General features: G+C 36.8%; 1 long non-coding RNA gene across 2 annotated transcripts in view; it reads right to left on the reverse strand.

The window, feature by feature from the left end:
* The window catches only part of LOC133526128 (uncharacterized), a 53655-nt gene extending 38645 nt beyond the window's left edge, over positions 1-15010 (reverse strand). The window contains exon 1 of one of the 2 annotated variants that reach the window (XR_009800690.1): positions 13571-15010. This is a non-coding gene — a long non-coding RNA (uncharacterized LOC133526128). The other variant, XR_009800691.1, reaches the window with a different exon arrangement.
* Positions 15011-15912: the final 902 nt, after the last annotated feature.

The following is a 15912-nucleotide window of genomic DNA, read 5'->3' on the forward strand; positions in this document are numbered from 1 at the left end:
GTCGTGTGCAAATACACACACATTTTTGTCGAATTTGATCAAAACTCCATATGACGTCAGAAATACGTGGTTAAAGTCTGTGGGGTTACTCGTTCCCACATTGTATTCAAAAATTAGTAAATTATATTAAATTGTATTTCTTTATTTAAAAGATGTAAATATGCAATATTTTCTCCGTGATTACTTCAGATGATTTTTTTTTTCTTTTTTCATGCTTTTATGAGCCAGATTTTCAGTAGTCGAGTTTTGGTTTTTGAACATATTTTTGTATTTTACCACTTTTACCCAACTTTGTCTAGTCAGGTCATAAGTTATGTCACAAAGGTTTTGACTGATAATATGTAATACAAAGTTTTTGATAAAAAAGTTAGCCATGATTTGAAAGCTTGTTTTATATGATCAAAACGTATTATAATTGTTTTAAAATTGAGATCGCGACTTTATTTACTACTTGTTTACTTTGGGATTGTCGTTAGACGCGAATACGCGGCTGGATTGTGAAAAAATATACTTCACAAAAGGGAGTAAAAATCAGTGTCGCATAAATAAAATAGGTACAATTGTTTATTTATATGAACCTACTTTATTATAACGCTATTTTATCACCAGCATTTAGTTCTTCGACAAGTTTATACTTCAGCTAATACCTTCATACTTAGGGTACTTTTCAGTAACATGCTTATTTTTGACTGCCATTCAACGAGTAGGTTTGGTAAAACATGTACAGTTGCAATTTTGCCAGTCCAATACACATGATTTAAGTATCTAAGGAAAGATAAAAGACCCAACATTTGTTTTATGTACGATTCAACCATGTAAAACAGAAAAATTAATAAATAGGGATCAAAATCACCTTAAAGAGGCCGCGTATTTTTTTCATGATTTTTTATACATTTGCGCTTACTTGTAAAGCATGCTGTGTTGTTTTGAATCTCGTGCTAATTTTTAAGCCATCATATGCAATTGTATGTTTTTCATGATATTGTACGATATCTGTTTAGTGTTCCTAATAAAGTAAAAATATAAATTTAAACCATTTCCTTCGAAAATTAAATAGAATAAACTGTAAAAACTGTACCTATAACTTTTTTATCAGTTAAAATCTTTGTGACTGAACTTATGACTTGTCTAAGTGATGTTGGTCGTAATTTGGGGCGGCAAATTTCTGATCGGCCCCGGGCGGCAAACACATACGCTACGCCGCTGCCGGAAGATACTGTATTCCTGAATACAATTGATGAAGATTTCTGCGCAACTGGTACGTCTGCCATGAATACCAGCGAGGGCATGATGGTCGGTCGCCCGTACGGCGGGGTTGGCCTCTTATTTCGTAAATCGGTGTTTCAAAATGTTTCTGTTGTGCAGTGCGATAATGCTCGTTTGTGCGCGATCAAAATTATGACAAATGACAATCAACCGATATTAGTGGTCAGTGTATACATGCCTACGGACTGCAGTGACAACTTGGGCGAATTCACGGACTGCCTGGGAGCGGTGAGTGCGATAATTGATGAGTGTGGGATAGAATCAGTATACATAATGGGCGATTTTAACGCTCATCCGCACGAACGTTTCTATAGTGAGCTGATTAATCATTGCGACGAACAAAAATGGTGCTGTATGGACGTGGATAAGTTGGGGATTACGTCAGATACTTACACTTTTTTTAGTGATGTGCATTTATGTAGGAGATGGTTGGATCACTTTGTACTATCGCAGTCGGCGGTGCCCTCCGTTCGCAATGTTTATGTAAATAACAATTGTGTTACGTGGTCGGACCATTTTCCTATATTTTTGGAATGTGACCTTAATGTTATAGTCTCTAGACTCTCTAGAATAACAAGACAGGTTCACGTAGATAAAAATGTAATATGGGGGGAGAGAACGACGGAGCAAATTGTTGTTTATCGCGACGAATGTCATCAAAGACTGCGTTTAATTAATTTTCCAATAGAATTAGAGTCCTGTGCCGATAGGTACTGTCAGGAACAGGGACATAAAAAGTTTTGGACCGGCTATATGAGGAAATCGTTGATGCGCTTAAGAGTGCAGCAACTGTCGGTCGGGGAGACAGGCAACCGAGGGCTAAGAAACGGATTGTAGGTTGGAACAAACATGTTAGTGCCGCTCACCGGGTGGCTAGACAAAGGTATTGTGATTGGATAATGGCTGGAAAGCCTGAAAGTGGTACTCTTTTTAATGAGATGCGTGAAAGTCGCAAGGTCTTTAAATCGCGCTTGAAATGGTGCCAAGATCACGAAGATCAAATAAAGATGGACATTATTACCTCTCATCATTCAAAGAAGGATTTCCGCTCCTTTTGGAAGGCCACAAACAAATTAAAACCTTTGACTAGTCACCCGGCTAGCGTTGAGGGCGTTAGCGACCCAAAAAGCATTGCTAACCTCTTTAAGGACCATTTCGTTATAAAATCGGCTTTAGGCCCAACGAAGTTGGAGGGGTTAAATAGTGAGGCTGAGATAGAGAGTGTGGGTCCTAGCCTTACTGCTAAGGACATTGCTAAAATTATAAAATCAATGTCTGGAGGTAAATCCCCGGGATACGACGGTCTCTCTGTTGAGCACCTCCAACATGCTGGTCCCCACATATCGAGAGTGTTGGCAATGTTTTATACCTTGTGTATCAGGCATTCTTATCTGCCAGATAATCTAATGCGGACGATCGTCGTACCTATTGTTAAAAACAGGACCGGAGACCTGGCAGATAGGAGTAACTACAGACCCATTTCGTTGGCAACAGTCATGGCAAAAATACTTGATAGTGTGCTTAACTCCCAGTTAAATAGCCATGTGAAACTGCATGATAACCAACTAGGTTTCCGACCACAGTTATCTACTGAGTCTGCGATCCTATGTCTTAAGCACACTGTCAGGTATTATGCCAAAAGTAAAACCCCGGTGGTGGCCTGTTTCCTTGACCTGTCTAAGGCTTTTGACCTGGTTTCCTATGATATACTGTGGAAGAAGCTGGAGAATACCAGTGTACCGCAGGAAACCATTAGAATATTTAAGTATTGGTATGGAAACCAGGTCAACTGCGTTAGATGGGCAGACGTGCTATCTGATGAGTACAGGTTGGAGTGCGGGGTGAGACAGGGGGGGTTGACTTCACCTACGCTCTTCAACCTGTATGTTAATGGACTAATCGAGGCGCTCAGTAGAACCCATGTCGGCTGTCATGTGGATGGAGTTTGTGTCAACAACATAAGCTATGCGGACGACATGGTGCTGCTGAGCGCGTCGGTGTGTGGGCTGCGTAAACTGTTGCGAATTTGCGAAACGTATGTCTCAAATCATGGTCTTAAATATAACGCAACCAAGAGTCAGTTCATGGTGTTTGAGTGCGGTCGCAAGAAGACAATGGATATTCCTGCTATTTGCCTCAATGGTACCCCCATAGATAGAGTGGACCATTTTAAGTACCGAGGCCATGTTCTCGCGACCGACCTCAAGGACGACCTGGATATGGAGAGGGAACGAAGGGCCCTGTCGGTCCGGGCGAATATGATCGCCCGCAGATTTGCAAAGTGCTCAAAAGAGGTTAAAGTCACACTGTTTAGGGCATTTTGCACTTCCCTCTACACTTGCAATTTGTGGGCACAGTATACGCAACGGGCATACGGGGCCCTTAGGGTCCAGTACAACAATGCGTTCCGGGTGCTGATGGGGCTGCCCCGTTTCTGTAGCGCATCAGGGATGTTCGTGACGGCGCGCGTGGACTGTTTTTATACTACCATGCGTTCACGCGCAGCATCCCTGGTGCGCCGGGTGCGTGGCAGTCCCAACAGCATCCTACGAATGATAGCGGATAGGGTCGACTGTCCCTACTTGTCGCACTGTGAGGGATTGCATTCCCCCATCAGTGTTGTTTTATTTTAAATTAGTGTTTGTTGTACCTACTAACCCCTTAGTTTGTAAGTTCTACTAATGAAAATATGTGTCCATGTGTTACATGTAATAAAAATAAAAGAAAAGAAAGAAGAATAGGAATAAAAATATTTATAACATGATAATAACTGTTGTTACCTTTTATATTGAAATAACTTCAAAATATATAAATCATCTCTTAGGACAAAAGATGTCTGTGATTTTGTTTAATATGTGACATAATATTTTTCTATTTGTGAAATGCTAATTTAAAAACCTCACCCCAACAAAAACAAAAAATACAAAAAAAACTCCGTCGCCGAGATTCGAACCCAGAACCACTAGCTAGAACTGGATCACGACCTACCAAAACCCGCCAGGCTAAACCGGTTGTAAATTTTTGAGATACAACGAGAGCGCCACTAGTATAAACGAACTTTTGAAAGGGACATTTTTTTGTTTGGAGTTATCGTTCTCCTCCTAGTGAGTATTGTATACCTACTTTGCTTATGGCTAATAAAAAGGAAAACTGTAGGTTTTTTTGTGTAGGTGATTAGTATAGGTAGATGACCTTGACCACCAGGACGAAAAGGGTAATATATATTTTGTTAAATAAATGCAGTTATGCAGTAAGAAATTACGGCCAAGGTGCGTGTTCATGGCCTGTAATCAGTATTGCACTTAGATCCAGCTCGGCCTTTACTCCATCTAACAACTAATTTCCTGTCAGCTGATTGGCTCCCCGTGACGAGATAAGCAACTATGCCGATAACAAACATTCAATTTTCATTCAACTACATTCAAATAACCTTAATACACACGAAATATAAATTTGCCTTGTGTTTCAATTACATTTTTATGTACGTAGGTATGTACATTGTTGCAATTAAGCTGCGTAAATTGCATTGTTTAGGGACTTAGTTAATTTAAATCATATTCACCTATTGAATAGAATAGGTAGCAACTGCGATCGAGATTGCATCGCCGCCAAGATTTCTCCGGCAATTTAGTTAGAAGACGGGTCTTTGTCGCTGGCAACGTAATCTATGATCGAATACGGAAAGGCCAAGGAAATCAAGAGCCTGGCATTGTCGGCCGTGACCTAATCGAAGCTCCAATGTGTAAATAAAACTAACATGTACTTGTATTTTTAGGGTTCCGTACCCAAAGGGTCAAACTGAGAAACTGAGATTCCGCTGTCCGTCCGTCCGTCCGTCCGTCGTTGAAATTTCTACAGATTATGTTCATCTGTTGCCGCTATAACAAAAAATACTAAAAACAGAATAAAATAAATATTTCTTTGCAATCTCGAGGTTCTCATCCAATCACCGCAGTTAAGCAACGTCGGGCGGTGTCAGTACTTGGATGGGTGACCGTTTTTATAGATAATGGTACGTAACCCTTCCTTTGCGAGTCCGACTCACACTTGGCCGGTTTTTTATTTAAGCCCTCGTAGGTTCGTGTTCTTCTCTCACTCTCACTGAGCGTAAATGTGAGCGAGATGGATGTGCGTGCTCAATACCGCGGATATCATGTTTTTGAATTTTAATTTATTTTAAGTTTAAACATAAAAAAAACAATCGATGAGTCCTCTCAAAAATCAAATTGCGCATTTTAGAAGCAATTTTAATATTTTTAGCTTTTATGCATAAATTGCGTTTTAGACCTATGTTCGTGATATTTTTCTATCGAGCGAAAGTCGAAAAAACTGGATTCGAATCGTCCCTAGTAGGTCCCTAGAGAAATTCCTCAAGATTGCTAATTACATTTTTGGCAACAGTATTGTGATCTAAAAAACCGGTACGATTTTTCATAAAGTCCGCTTTCTGAACCTACAAATTACGGCACCTTAAAACTTGACAACTGTGTAAGATCGATTCTAAATAATAGGTATGAATTGAATCGGTTAAAAATTCCATGAAATTTGGTAATAAATTGCTGAAACTGTAAAATACTTGTAATGATTTTGTAATTATTGTCTTACATTGATTTTTGTCACCACTCAAACAGTCACCTTGTCACGCAGGTATGTGTTGTGAATTTAAGCTTCGGGGCGTAAACTACAAGACTCGAGTCGCGACTGCTGAGAGACTTGAGTCACGACTGCTGAGTCTAGATGCCTCGAACCTTAAAGCCTCAACCGTATAGCCTCAATTAATACCTAAGTTCACGTTGCTGCTTACGATCACAGAAATCTCGAGTCTTTAGGCCTCAAGCTTTAAGTTTAAAGCCTCCTAAGCTTTGAAGGTTTCAAGTCTATAAGGTTTGGAGCATTTAAGTCGTAAAAAGCTTTTAACAAATTAGTTCAATCTATGCCATTTTTGATAGTTATATACTGCTCGTGAGGAACCCGAGAGATTTTAATAGTGTAATCCTGGGGTCATTAGAATTAAAAAATATTGTATCAATTTTTGTGAGATAGGGAAAAAAAAAGGAAAACTATCGCATTTTTGTTTGTAAAATATCAATTAGAGTGGATAAACAATAGGTACCTCTAAATGAAAAGTTAAAGATTTTTTTTGTGACTGCTGATCAATTTTACGAGTGACATCAGTTTTTTTGCGATCTATTAATCACTACACCCAGACATGACTATCTACAAAGTGGCAACGTAGTTAGGTTTATAATATTCTTAATAAAAAACACACTAATACTTTCTGCCTAGAACGCTCATTGATTGAGCTCTTAACGCTCGACTAAGGCCTTCGAGGTTCGGGAGGTTTGAGCTTTCAATACAGGACCGAGTTTTTAAAGCTTGATCTTTCTATGAAGCCTGAGTCTTAAAGACTTACTCTTAAGAGCTCATAAAAAACTTGAGTCGTTAAGGTTCCGAACTGTTTTTGAGCTCTAACGCTTCTTCAAAGCCCTTCAAAGCTCGAACCTCCAAGGTTTGAGAGTCTTTAAGGTTTCAAAGTCTTCAAGACTAGTCTTTTAACAACACTAAGGTAGGTACCCAATTATCTGTGCACCTATGAACGTACTTACTTTTTTCTAATGGACTGCAAATAAATTTTACCTATCTAGACTGTTATGTAATCGAATGAGGAAATTTTGGCACCAATAAATGAACAATGAACCGGCTACCCAAAATTTAGTTTTTTTTCTATATGTTAGAACGCATTTGCAATAACTTTTATTTTTAATATGATTCAGCATATAATAGAGATTAGATTAAACGACTCCGAACCCCCCGAAGCGCTGGTGGCCTAGCGGTAAGAGCGTGCGACTTGCAATCCGGAGGTCGCGGGTTCAAACCCCGGCTCGTACCAATGAGTTTTTCGGAGCTTATGTCCGAAATATCATTTGATATTTACCAGTCGCTTTTCGGTGAAGGAAAACATCGTGAGGAAACCGGACTAATCCTAACAAGGCCTAGTTTACCCTGGGTTGGAAGGTCAGATGGCAGTCGCTTTCGTAAAAACTAGTGCCTACGCCAAATCTTGGGATTAGTTGCCAAGCGGACCCCAGGCTCTCATGAGCCGTGTCAAAATGCCGGGACAACGCGAGGAAGAAGATTCCAAACCCCCTTATTATTATCTAGTACTTTTATAAAATCAATTAATTATTGAATAGGCCAATTTCCCCAGAAGATGTACAATTTGCCCTTTTTAATTATGAACAATTTGGGCCAGTATAAATGATAGGATTCAGTATAAAAATGTAACATATAATATAAAATGATCTTATAGTGATCAAAAGAGAGCTTTTCATAGAAATCAATGACTTTATGTTGCCTAGAGAAAGCAATATCACTAGTAATTAAATTAGTTAAAAAATGCGTGAACGTAAGTGAAATTGTATATTTTTATAAATAAATCATATTAGATCACTCCTATAACATGAACCAAAATACAAGTTTTGGTCATGATGTGAATAAATGAACTAACAAATCAAGTAGGCCAATCCTTGTTCAGTTTTAGGAATAAAATCTAATAGTTGAACTAGTACATTTTCTTGTTTCAAGTTTTGGGGATAAGTAGAAGTAATTGAACCGTCTAAAACAAACTTTAAAATAACGGTGTTAGATATAAAGGTTACGTTAATTTTTGGCTAAAAATCAACGATCAGCAGAAGATTATCTATTTTTTTTGCAGAGAACTAGTGAAGGCATAAAAAAACTAGGCCTTGCGTATAAGTTGAACACTGTTCATCTATTGGTATGGGCATGATATTGAAACCATCCATTTCTCATATATTAATTAAAAAATAAAATTCTGAATAATGTAAAGATTCGAAAAATAGTCTAAAATCTAGATACGAAGAAAAGTCATGTCAATAAGTATATGTACCTACTATTTCATTACGTAATAGGTATAAGGTTTACATTTTGAAGCGGCCATCTTATTTTCATACAAACGATTCTGGCACGAAACATGTACGCGGCGACCGCTCACGGCCGCATACGGGGAAGGATTAGAGCTATAGTAAAAATTGTACTAAAAACGTCAGGATTGAATTATTTTGATTTTAAAGTTAAACGGTCATCTAGGGTCGGTCATCTTTTGTTTCCACTTTTGGGTAACATATGCAATTTCTTATTTTTTCTTGGATTATTTTTTCGGTTATAATTTATAAATTTAATCCAGCATTATACTTTAAAGGTCGTTTAAATAATTTTATTACAGTTTGAGAGCATCATTTGTAATGCCAGTGCATTATGGAAGGTGTGAGATAAAGTGATGTAATGTTGTATCCGTAAACAGTTTAGGCTCTATCTCGAAATCTGATATTCGATTTTAAGCTTTATTAAGATTATACAGAGTAGTTATCGGTATGCAATTAGGTATACTACCATGATATTACTGGTCACTGTGGTGTAATATATATCTCTCGACGATATTGTACAACGACGTTTGTTACAGTACTTATATTAGGCAGTGAGGCAATCGAAGATGCATAATACATTTGTTCGGAAGGTAAAGTGCTGTTTGAACAGCGGGCGGGAGTAATCCCCACGAAGATGAAAGATACTTACAAAGAGAATTATTTAGCGGATACATATTACGACAAAATCAACTCGCAGAACATAAGATAGCTGATAGACTAGCTCATATAAGGAGCAATACCATTTGTGAATATGAATAGTTTATACTGTTACATATTTGATACAAATTTTTTGAGAAAACGTGAGACATAATAATTCTAGACTCTACTTTTGGAGCTGGGTAGGAGTTAAGATGATTATATTCATCATTAATTGGAAAAATTCTGGATGTTTTTCATAAAAACCCAGTTTTCATGTGTTGGGAAACATTTAGTATGATTTAGGAAACATTTGATAAGAAAGTAGGTCTTGTTTGACAGTGGCGTAAGGTTCGGAGGGCCGATGTTATCAGCGGTGTGGCGTGGGGCAACTCGCTTGGACCGTGGGAGCTCCGTAGTGACACTGTTATATCCTTAATTAAAACGCTTGAACTTTCTGTTTTTGAATAAAGAAACATTTAATGCTGGTATATTATATTAAATGATAAATATATACCTACATACGTTTTATAATATAAATTGTACGTTTTATTGTATTTCGTTAGGACAGAACCTTATTCACTTGACCGGGTTTGTTTATTGTTATTATACAGCAGGTATGTATATTTTTCTTTGCAGAAATACAACATATACGAAGAAACATAGCTCTTATTATTGTCGTTACCTTTAGTTTTAATTGAATTTAATAATTAGTTATTTTTAAACCTGTATCTATACCTAGAGTTCAGAACCCGCTGATTCCAGTGAATGAACAGGGGTGTTCATACACTAGAACGACGTATTTTGCACATTTAGCAACATCTTATGTTTTAAATTTTATTATTATACCTACCAGCAAAGGATGCCCCAATAAATACTTTGTGAAAGTTTTAACCTGTCTACCTATCATGTTTAATGAAGTTAGGAAAAGAAAAGTTCTTGAAAGGTCCTAAAACAAAAAAATATCTGCAGAAAATAAATACCGCCAGAATGCTAAGCGTCTGGCCTACCTTAAAAAACGCAAGTGAATCGAATATTTGTATATATTTTTTGCCGTAATTCTATAATAGTTAACTTTTTAGGGTTACGTAGCCAAATGGCAAAAAACGGAACCCTTATAGATTCGTCATGTCCGTCTGTCTGTCCGATTTTTTTTTTAAGAATCTACCTGTTAAACATACTTCACAAATGAGTTAATTACGTAGCAAACTAGCAATCATTGATATAGTCATTACTACTAACATTTTTATAGAGAGATAATGTAGATCAGCTTGGCTGGCTGACTATTTCAAAAACGTAACAAATCTGTGGCCTTATTTCCAATCATGTCTAATTTGTGCTATCAGTACAAGGCCGACGAGCCGGTGGTAATCAGTTGGGTTGGTGACACACTTGTTATGGTGGACTATGGCTATATATTATTCTACAGGTATGTTTTCCTGTTGGCAACAGATGTCGAATTTTAAGTTAGTATCTATGGTTAGTATTAGGATTTAGGACACATCAAAATAACTATGAAACGGTAAAAATAAATAAGCACTTTGAAATATTTCGAAAAACATAACATCTACGAAAAAATCTAAGTTTGACTCAATATTGATGCTGATATAAACAAAACGTTAAACCACAATTTGAATATAATAAAAATAATTGTAAACTGTAAGCTACTTACGTGATTTTATATAACCAGATGTACAACAAAATGTCAAACACTAATCAAAGTTTTTTTTTAAATTCACGGCGACTGAAATCGTGCACTATGGTTAGTCAGGGAATGTTTCAGCGCGTGCGTACGGAACGACTGTGCGTCTCTACTAGCGACCAGCAACTGTAGTATTTAGTATTACATCTCTATGAACCGTGCGCTTGGTCGGAATCCTATTTGGAGTGACATTTCGAGCGCTGAGCACGAATTACGTGGTGCATTTTTTGCGGTACAGATAACGACACAACTTATTATAGTTTTTTAATTAAGAACACAAAAACAAAGAAATAGGTTGGTTATTCTTTGGACCAGATTCTAATATACTTACTTATACTCTTTGGTCAGATTAAGACCAGCGGCTGCAGCACGGTCGTTTTTATCACTTGTCACTATTTCTGTCACTTTCGCAGTTACATACTTGTTACAACTTGACACGCATAGTGACATGTGATAAAAATGCGACCGTGCTACAGCCGCTGGTGTATGGAGTGTGGAATTAAGAGGAGTGGCATCTCTTATGGTAGAACTGTTGCAAAAGTGTCCAGCTGTCAGCTATAAATAATAGTTCCAAATCTCTCTAGAGTAGCGCTAGAGTAGCTAAGAACCTAGGCGTTATTGACGGAGTGAATTGCGCTGTCTATGATTTGATTTTTTGTTCAAGTACTCTAGGTATTGAAGCGCCACCTATTTAAGGTTTTTTGATGACACTTTTTGGTATATGGAGATTCCTTACCTGCACCTTTCATACGCTGGTGGCAAGAACGAACCTAGTGATTATATGCTCTTTGGTGGCAATGCAAACGTCAACGTCATTAGCAGGGCTCGAACAAATCATGCCGATGACGTCAAGCCACTCATAGGTGATTTCAAATAGTATTTTATTTTTCATAGGTGTTTCTCAGAGCATTTCAACCGCTGTCAGTCAGATCAGTTTTGGTTATTTTGAACAAGAAAGGTTAATGCGAACAGGAGACTGTAAGCGGTTGAAACGCTCCGAGAATCACCCATAAACAATTACCACATTATTTATCAACCTCTTTATCAAATGATACGTCTTTGACTGACATTGTCAATCCAAGGAACAATAAACTGACTTTGTTATTGTTTAGCTGTTATATGTATATGATTATATGTAGGTAGGATTTATTTTTACTACTTATTGTATAAAAAGACGCTATAAAATGTCATCTTTAATAGAATATTGTTGCAATTTTCCGTTCTAGGAAGTACATTTGGAGACAACCAAACATGTCGGAAACGTGGAAAAAAGGGGCAAAGTGAATCTAATATGAACCTTACAAATTTTATGATAGCAGCAAATATTAAGAAATGCATTGATGGTGAATATGCAAAAACAGTAAGTATAGCAACGGAAGCAAACGGCAAACCTAAGATTTCGCTATTTGCCTAAAATGTTTAAAAATGCGACATGTCACACGGCGGTGGTTTAAATACAAACATCACCTGTGTGCAAAATTACGCCACTTTTGCGTCATCCGCATGATTTGTTCGAGCTCTGGTCATTATAGTCTACTAGTGATAAATTGCTAATAAAATAATAGAGTTTTTAAAAATATATTATAACAATGCCAAGAAAACCAGTCCAATAATATGTTAGGCAAGCATATGCAAATCACGAACAAGCAATTTGTAACAAATGTAAAAACATATAGTTTATTTTCTAACAATTATTACGCAGGTATCTTTTATGGCAAAGGATTGTTAGAAAGCTTCGTTACTATGACGTAATTTCTGATCTATATAACCCAGAAATTCCTAAAATAGCACACGGAGCTCCTTAAATTGAATGGGCGCCAAACTGAAAAGCCTTCCAAGGATATCGCGAAATTCGTGCTGAATTGGCTAAGCGCGGCCATTGACCCCGTTACGATCCTCCGACACGCCGGGTCTCATTCATCCTGCAGCGGACCTATCGACTTTTCAAAATTATGTAACCGGGCGTGTTCCCATGTTCCCAAGCAATCTTTTGAACCTTTTCACCTTTGATCCACAGCTTTTAGAGACTCGAAACAATGGTTATCCTTTGTTAACAGATTCCCATACTTTTAATTCAAAGTTAATAACTGTTAACTGATGAAAACTAAAAAAAACATGAACATGATTGTCATAATGTAGGTACAGTTACATGCAATAATATGTTACACAACGAAGGTCGCAAATATATCAGAGGGCCTACCGCAAACTACGTTCGACGTGTTGCCTTTCTGTCGCACTTGTAAATTCGTACGTAAGTGTGACAGGGAGGCAACACGTCGGTCGAACATGGTAGGCCCTCTGACACGATCTTATTTGTAGAGCCATACGAGCGTGTTCCATATTTTTGCGGCCTTTGAAGAGTAACATATTAATGCAGATGACTGTACAATAAACACAAACCCATTATAGCCACATTCACTTTAGTTAAAAAAATATATGTGTTGTTTATATCAATAGGTACATTAGGTATTGAGATTGGGTACCGACACCGACGTATGAACTAGCTATACACTTTTTTTGTCATACTGAAAGGCACTGGGAATAAAGTAATATTTAAAAGCATATGCCTAAATGTTTTGGTTATTAATGAGATTATTATCCATAGCATATTTTTCATAAAAGCAAACCATCAACATGGGTAATAAATTTACTACCTAGTCTACCTACTCTTAAACTTTAAAATAAATAACAGATTTAAGTGACAAAATTTCATACTAATTAACACACAAATAATTATTATTATACTAATTTCCAAGGCAACACAAATGATTATTTTTATAGTTATTTTATCAACTAATCTGTACATAAACACAAAACAAAAGAAAAAAAGACATATCTGAATGTTACTTTAAAACAGTTAAGTAAAACCCACATGTAAACAATCAATGGCGTTTATAAACGATATCGATTAAATAATGTTTAATTGAACTGTTAATCACTTGCTCGACGGCAGTTAGTCGTTAATTGACACTTTATGATGAGGTTTTGATCGATATTAAGTTAATAATACTAGACTCACTTGGTGTTTGGATTTTGGGTGAACACGGGCGCGCGGCGAGGCTTGGGCGGTGGAGTGTTCGCGGCGGCGCCCGCCCGCCCTACTGCGCAGCCTCAACGCTTGTATTAACGTAACGAGTCACAATATACAATCTTACGCTATACATTAAAGTGTATAGGTAACCCTGTAGGGTAATTCAAGAAACCTTTTGTATTGACTGTAAGCTTGTATCTAGATTTTAAGATTTGTAAAAATAATACCTATTCGGAGGTCAGAGTTATATTGTTTTTCATATGGTAATTTGTATAAGCGTTGTGAATAGCTATGAAGTGGCTAAACGTCTTATTCAGTGGTGCTATGTAAACGTGATATTACGTTATAATGCAACAATTTATAGCCCTCGCATGCAGTGCAAGTGTTGTATATTAAACGTCAAACTTCAATGAAATTATGACGTATGAATAACACTTGCACTGCGTATGGCTATCAAAATCGTTGCAGACTTCTCTAACACTAAATCTGTTCGATTTAAATTAGTGTCCAGAAAAAATACCGGTTTTAATTATGGGACAGTAATAATCTTTTTCTTGGAAATTCACCTTATTGTAGCAAAAACAGTAAGTACGGGAAGATCTTCTTTATGGACAAACGGTGTTTAAAAAAAATCAGACCATTGTTGTCCTATTTTAGCGAACGGGAAGTTATCATTGTAATTAGTAAGATAAACGACCTTACACGTCTCGTTCTTACAAGACCTGAAGAAGAATTCTGCGTAATACATTCAAAAACTACCTATATAACTTTTATATTTTTTAAGGTTACAGTATATATTGCACAATTATGTTGAATGGTACTGAATGGCAGAATAAAATGTGCCTTTTATTTTTAAAAACTGATTTAAAGGGGAAATTGTTTTTGACGTTTTTGATATGACGATTCGATTTGAGTAATACTTGATGCATAAATAATGATTATTTTACCTTATTTCCTCGCATGTTTGGAGAAAAGAGCAATATATGACTCGGCAGGAATAGTAATTCGCGGATTCGTCTTCTTTGTCGGACTCTGCTTCGGACCTCATCCATGAATTGCCTTTTCCCGGCCTATGCAATAATGTACTATTATTTCATGATACGCACACGGATACCCGTCTATTTTATAAAACCATTGCAATAATTGTTACTATTAATTATCACTCTAAAATAAATTCCTGATCTGAGGGGTTGTTTTTGAGATTACCTAAAATAAGTATTTATTATTCACGATTTCATTGTAAGGGAATCGTGGACTTCTAAGTCTATATACCAGAAACCAAGACTTGAGTCGTTGTGGAATGGCGAAAGATAATCTCTTTTATCTTTATGTGCCGCTGCGGGCGCTGCGGAAGCCGAGGAGAAGATTTTTTTCCTCCCTGAAGGTTAATAGTGCTTCAGGGTGGCTTGAGCCGTATTTAGTTAATATATTTAAGGCGCTCTTATAGACAGATTTTAGGTTTTTGAGGGGGTGAAGCAGACGAAGTGGTAAAGCAGGCAGGCGGGCGCCCCGCGCGCCGCGCTCGCAGCAAGCCTACGTCCTTATTCTGACGCCATCCGTATTCTGGTTTGTTAGTTCTGGGATCTTTTCCGGAAATTTATATTGATTATGATTTAAACTTAATGAAATTAAAAATTTGATAATTATATATAATACTAGAGTATACCGCGGCAAATTGAGAACCTAGTAAAATGATACCAAATCGTTTTGTGTCGAAATAATATTACTTACTAATTCAGAAAAAAGTTACAACTGTCTGCTTTAAATCATATATAGATACCTAATTACCTATTCAAAACTTAGTTGACCTTAAAAATGCAATAGAAGTCAATTTCGGGCAAGTAGTGAAAAAAGGAAGAATACTAGCAAAGCTAAGTAATTTGTGGAAGTGAACGTAAAAAGGTAGCATGTTTTTGCTGGTATTGAGATAACTGAAAACATAAGCATAAGGTATGCACAAGCATATGTAGCTCGAAAAAGTAGATAAATTATGCTATCTTCTCAAAAAAGGACCATGACTCTAACTGTAACGACTATTTCTATATTATTTTTTGAATTGACGACAATGAAGACGATTATAAATTTTAAATGCAAAAGTCGAGAAAACTGCTATTATTATTTATTATTTAAAGTTTATAATGGCAAAAATGCACTTATACTACTACTACTACTTCGAAGTTATATAGTAATGAGTTTAATTGACTGACTTTAATTAATGTCTAATAAGGAATCAGTCTGTTGTCTGTCTAGTCTGTCTGTAATCAAATATTACAAGTATATTTGACCCACTGAGGTTTCAGATGAAGTTGAAAATCTGCATACATATGTAA

Source organism: Cydia pomonella, chromosome 16 (assembly GCF_033807575.1).
Source record: "Cydia pomonella isolate Wapato2018A chromosome 16, ilCydPomo1, whole genome shotgun sequence".
Taxonomy (NCBI): domain Eukaryota; kingdom Metazoa; phylum Arthropoda; class Insecta; order Lepidoptera; family Tortricidae; genus Cydia; species Cydia pomonella.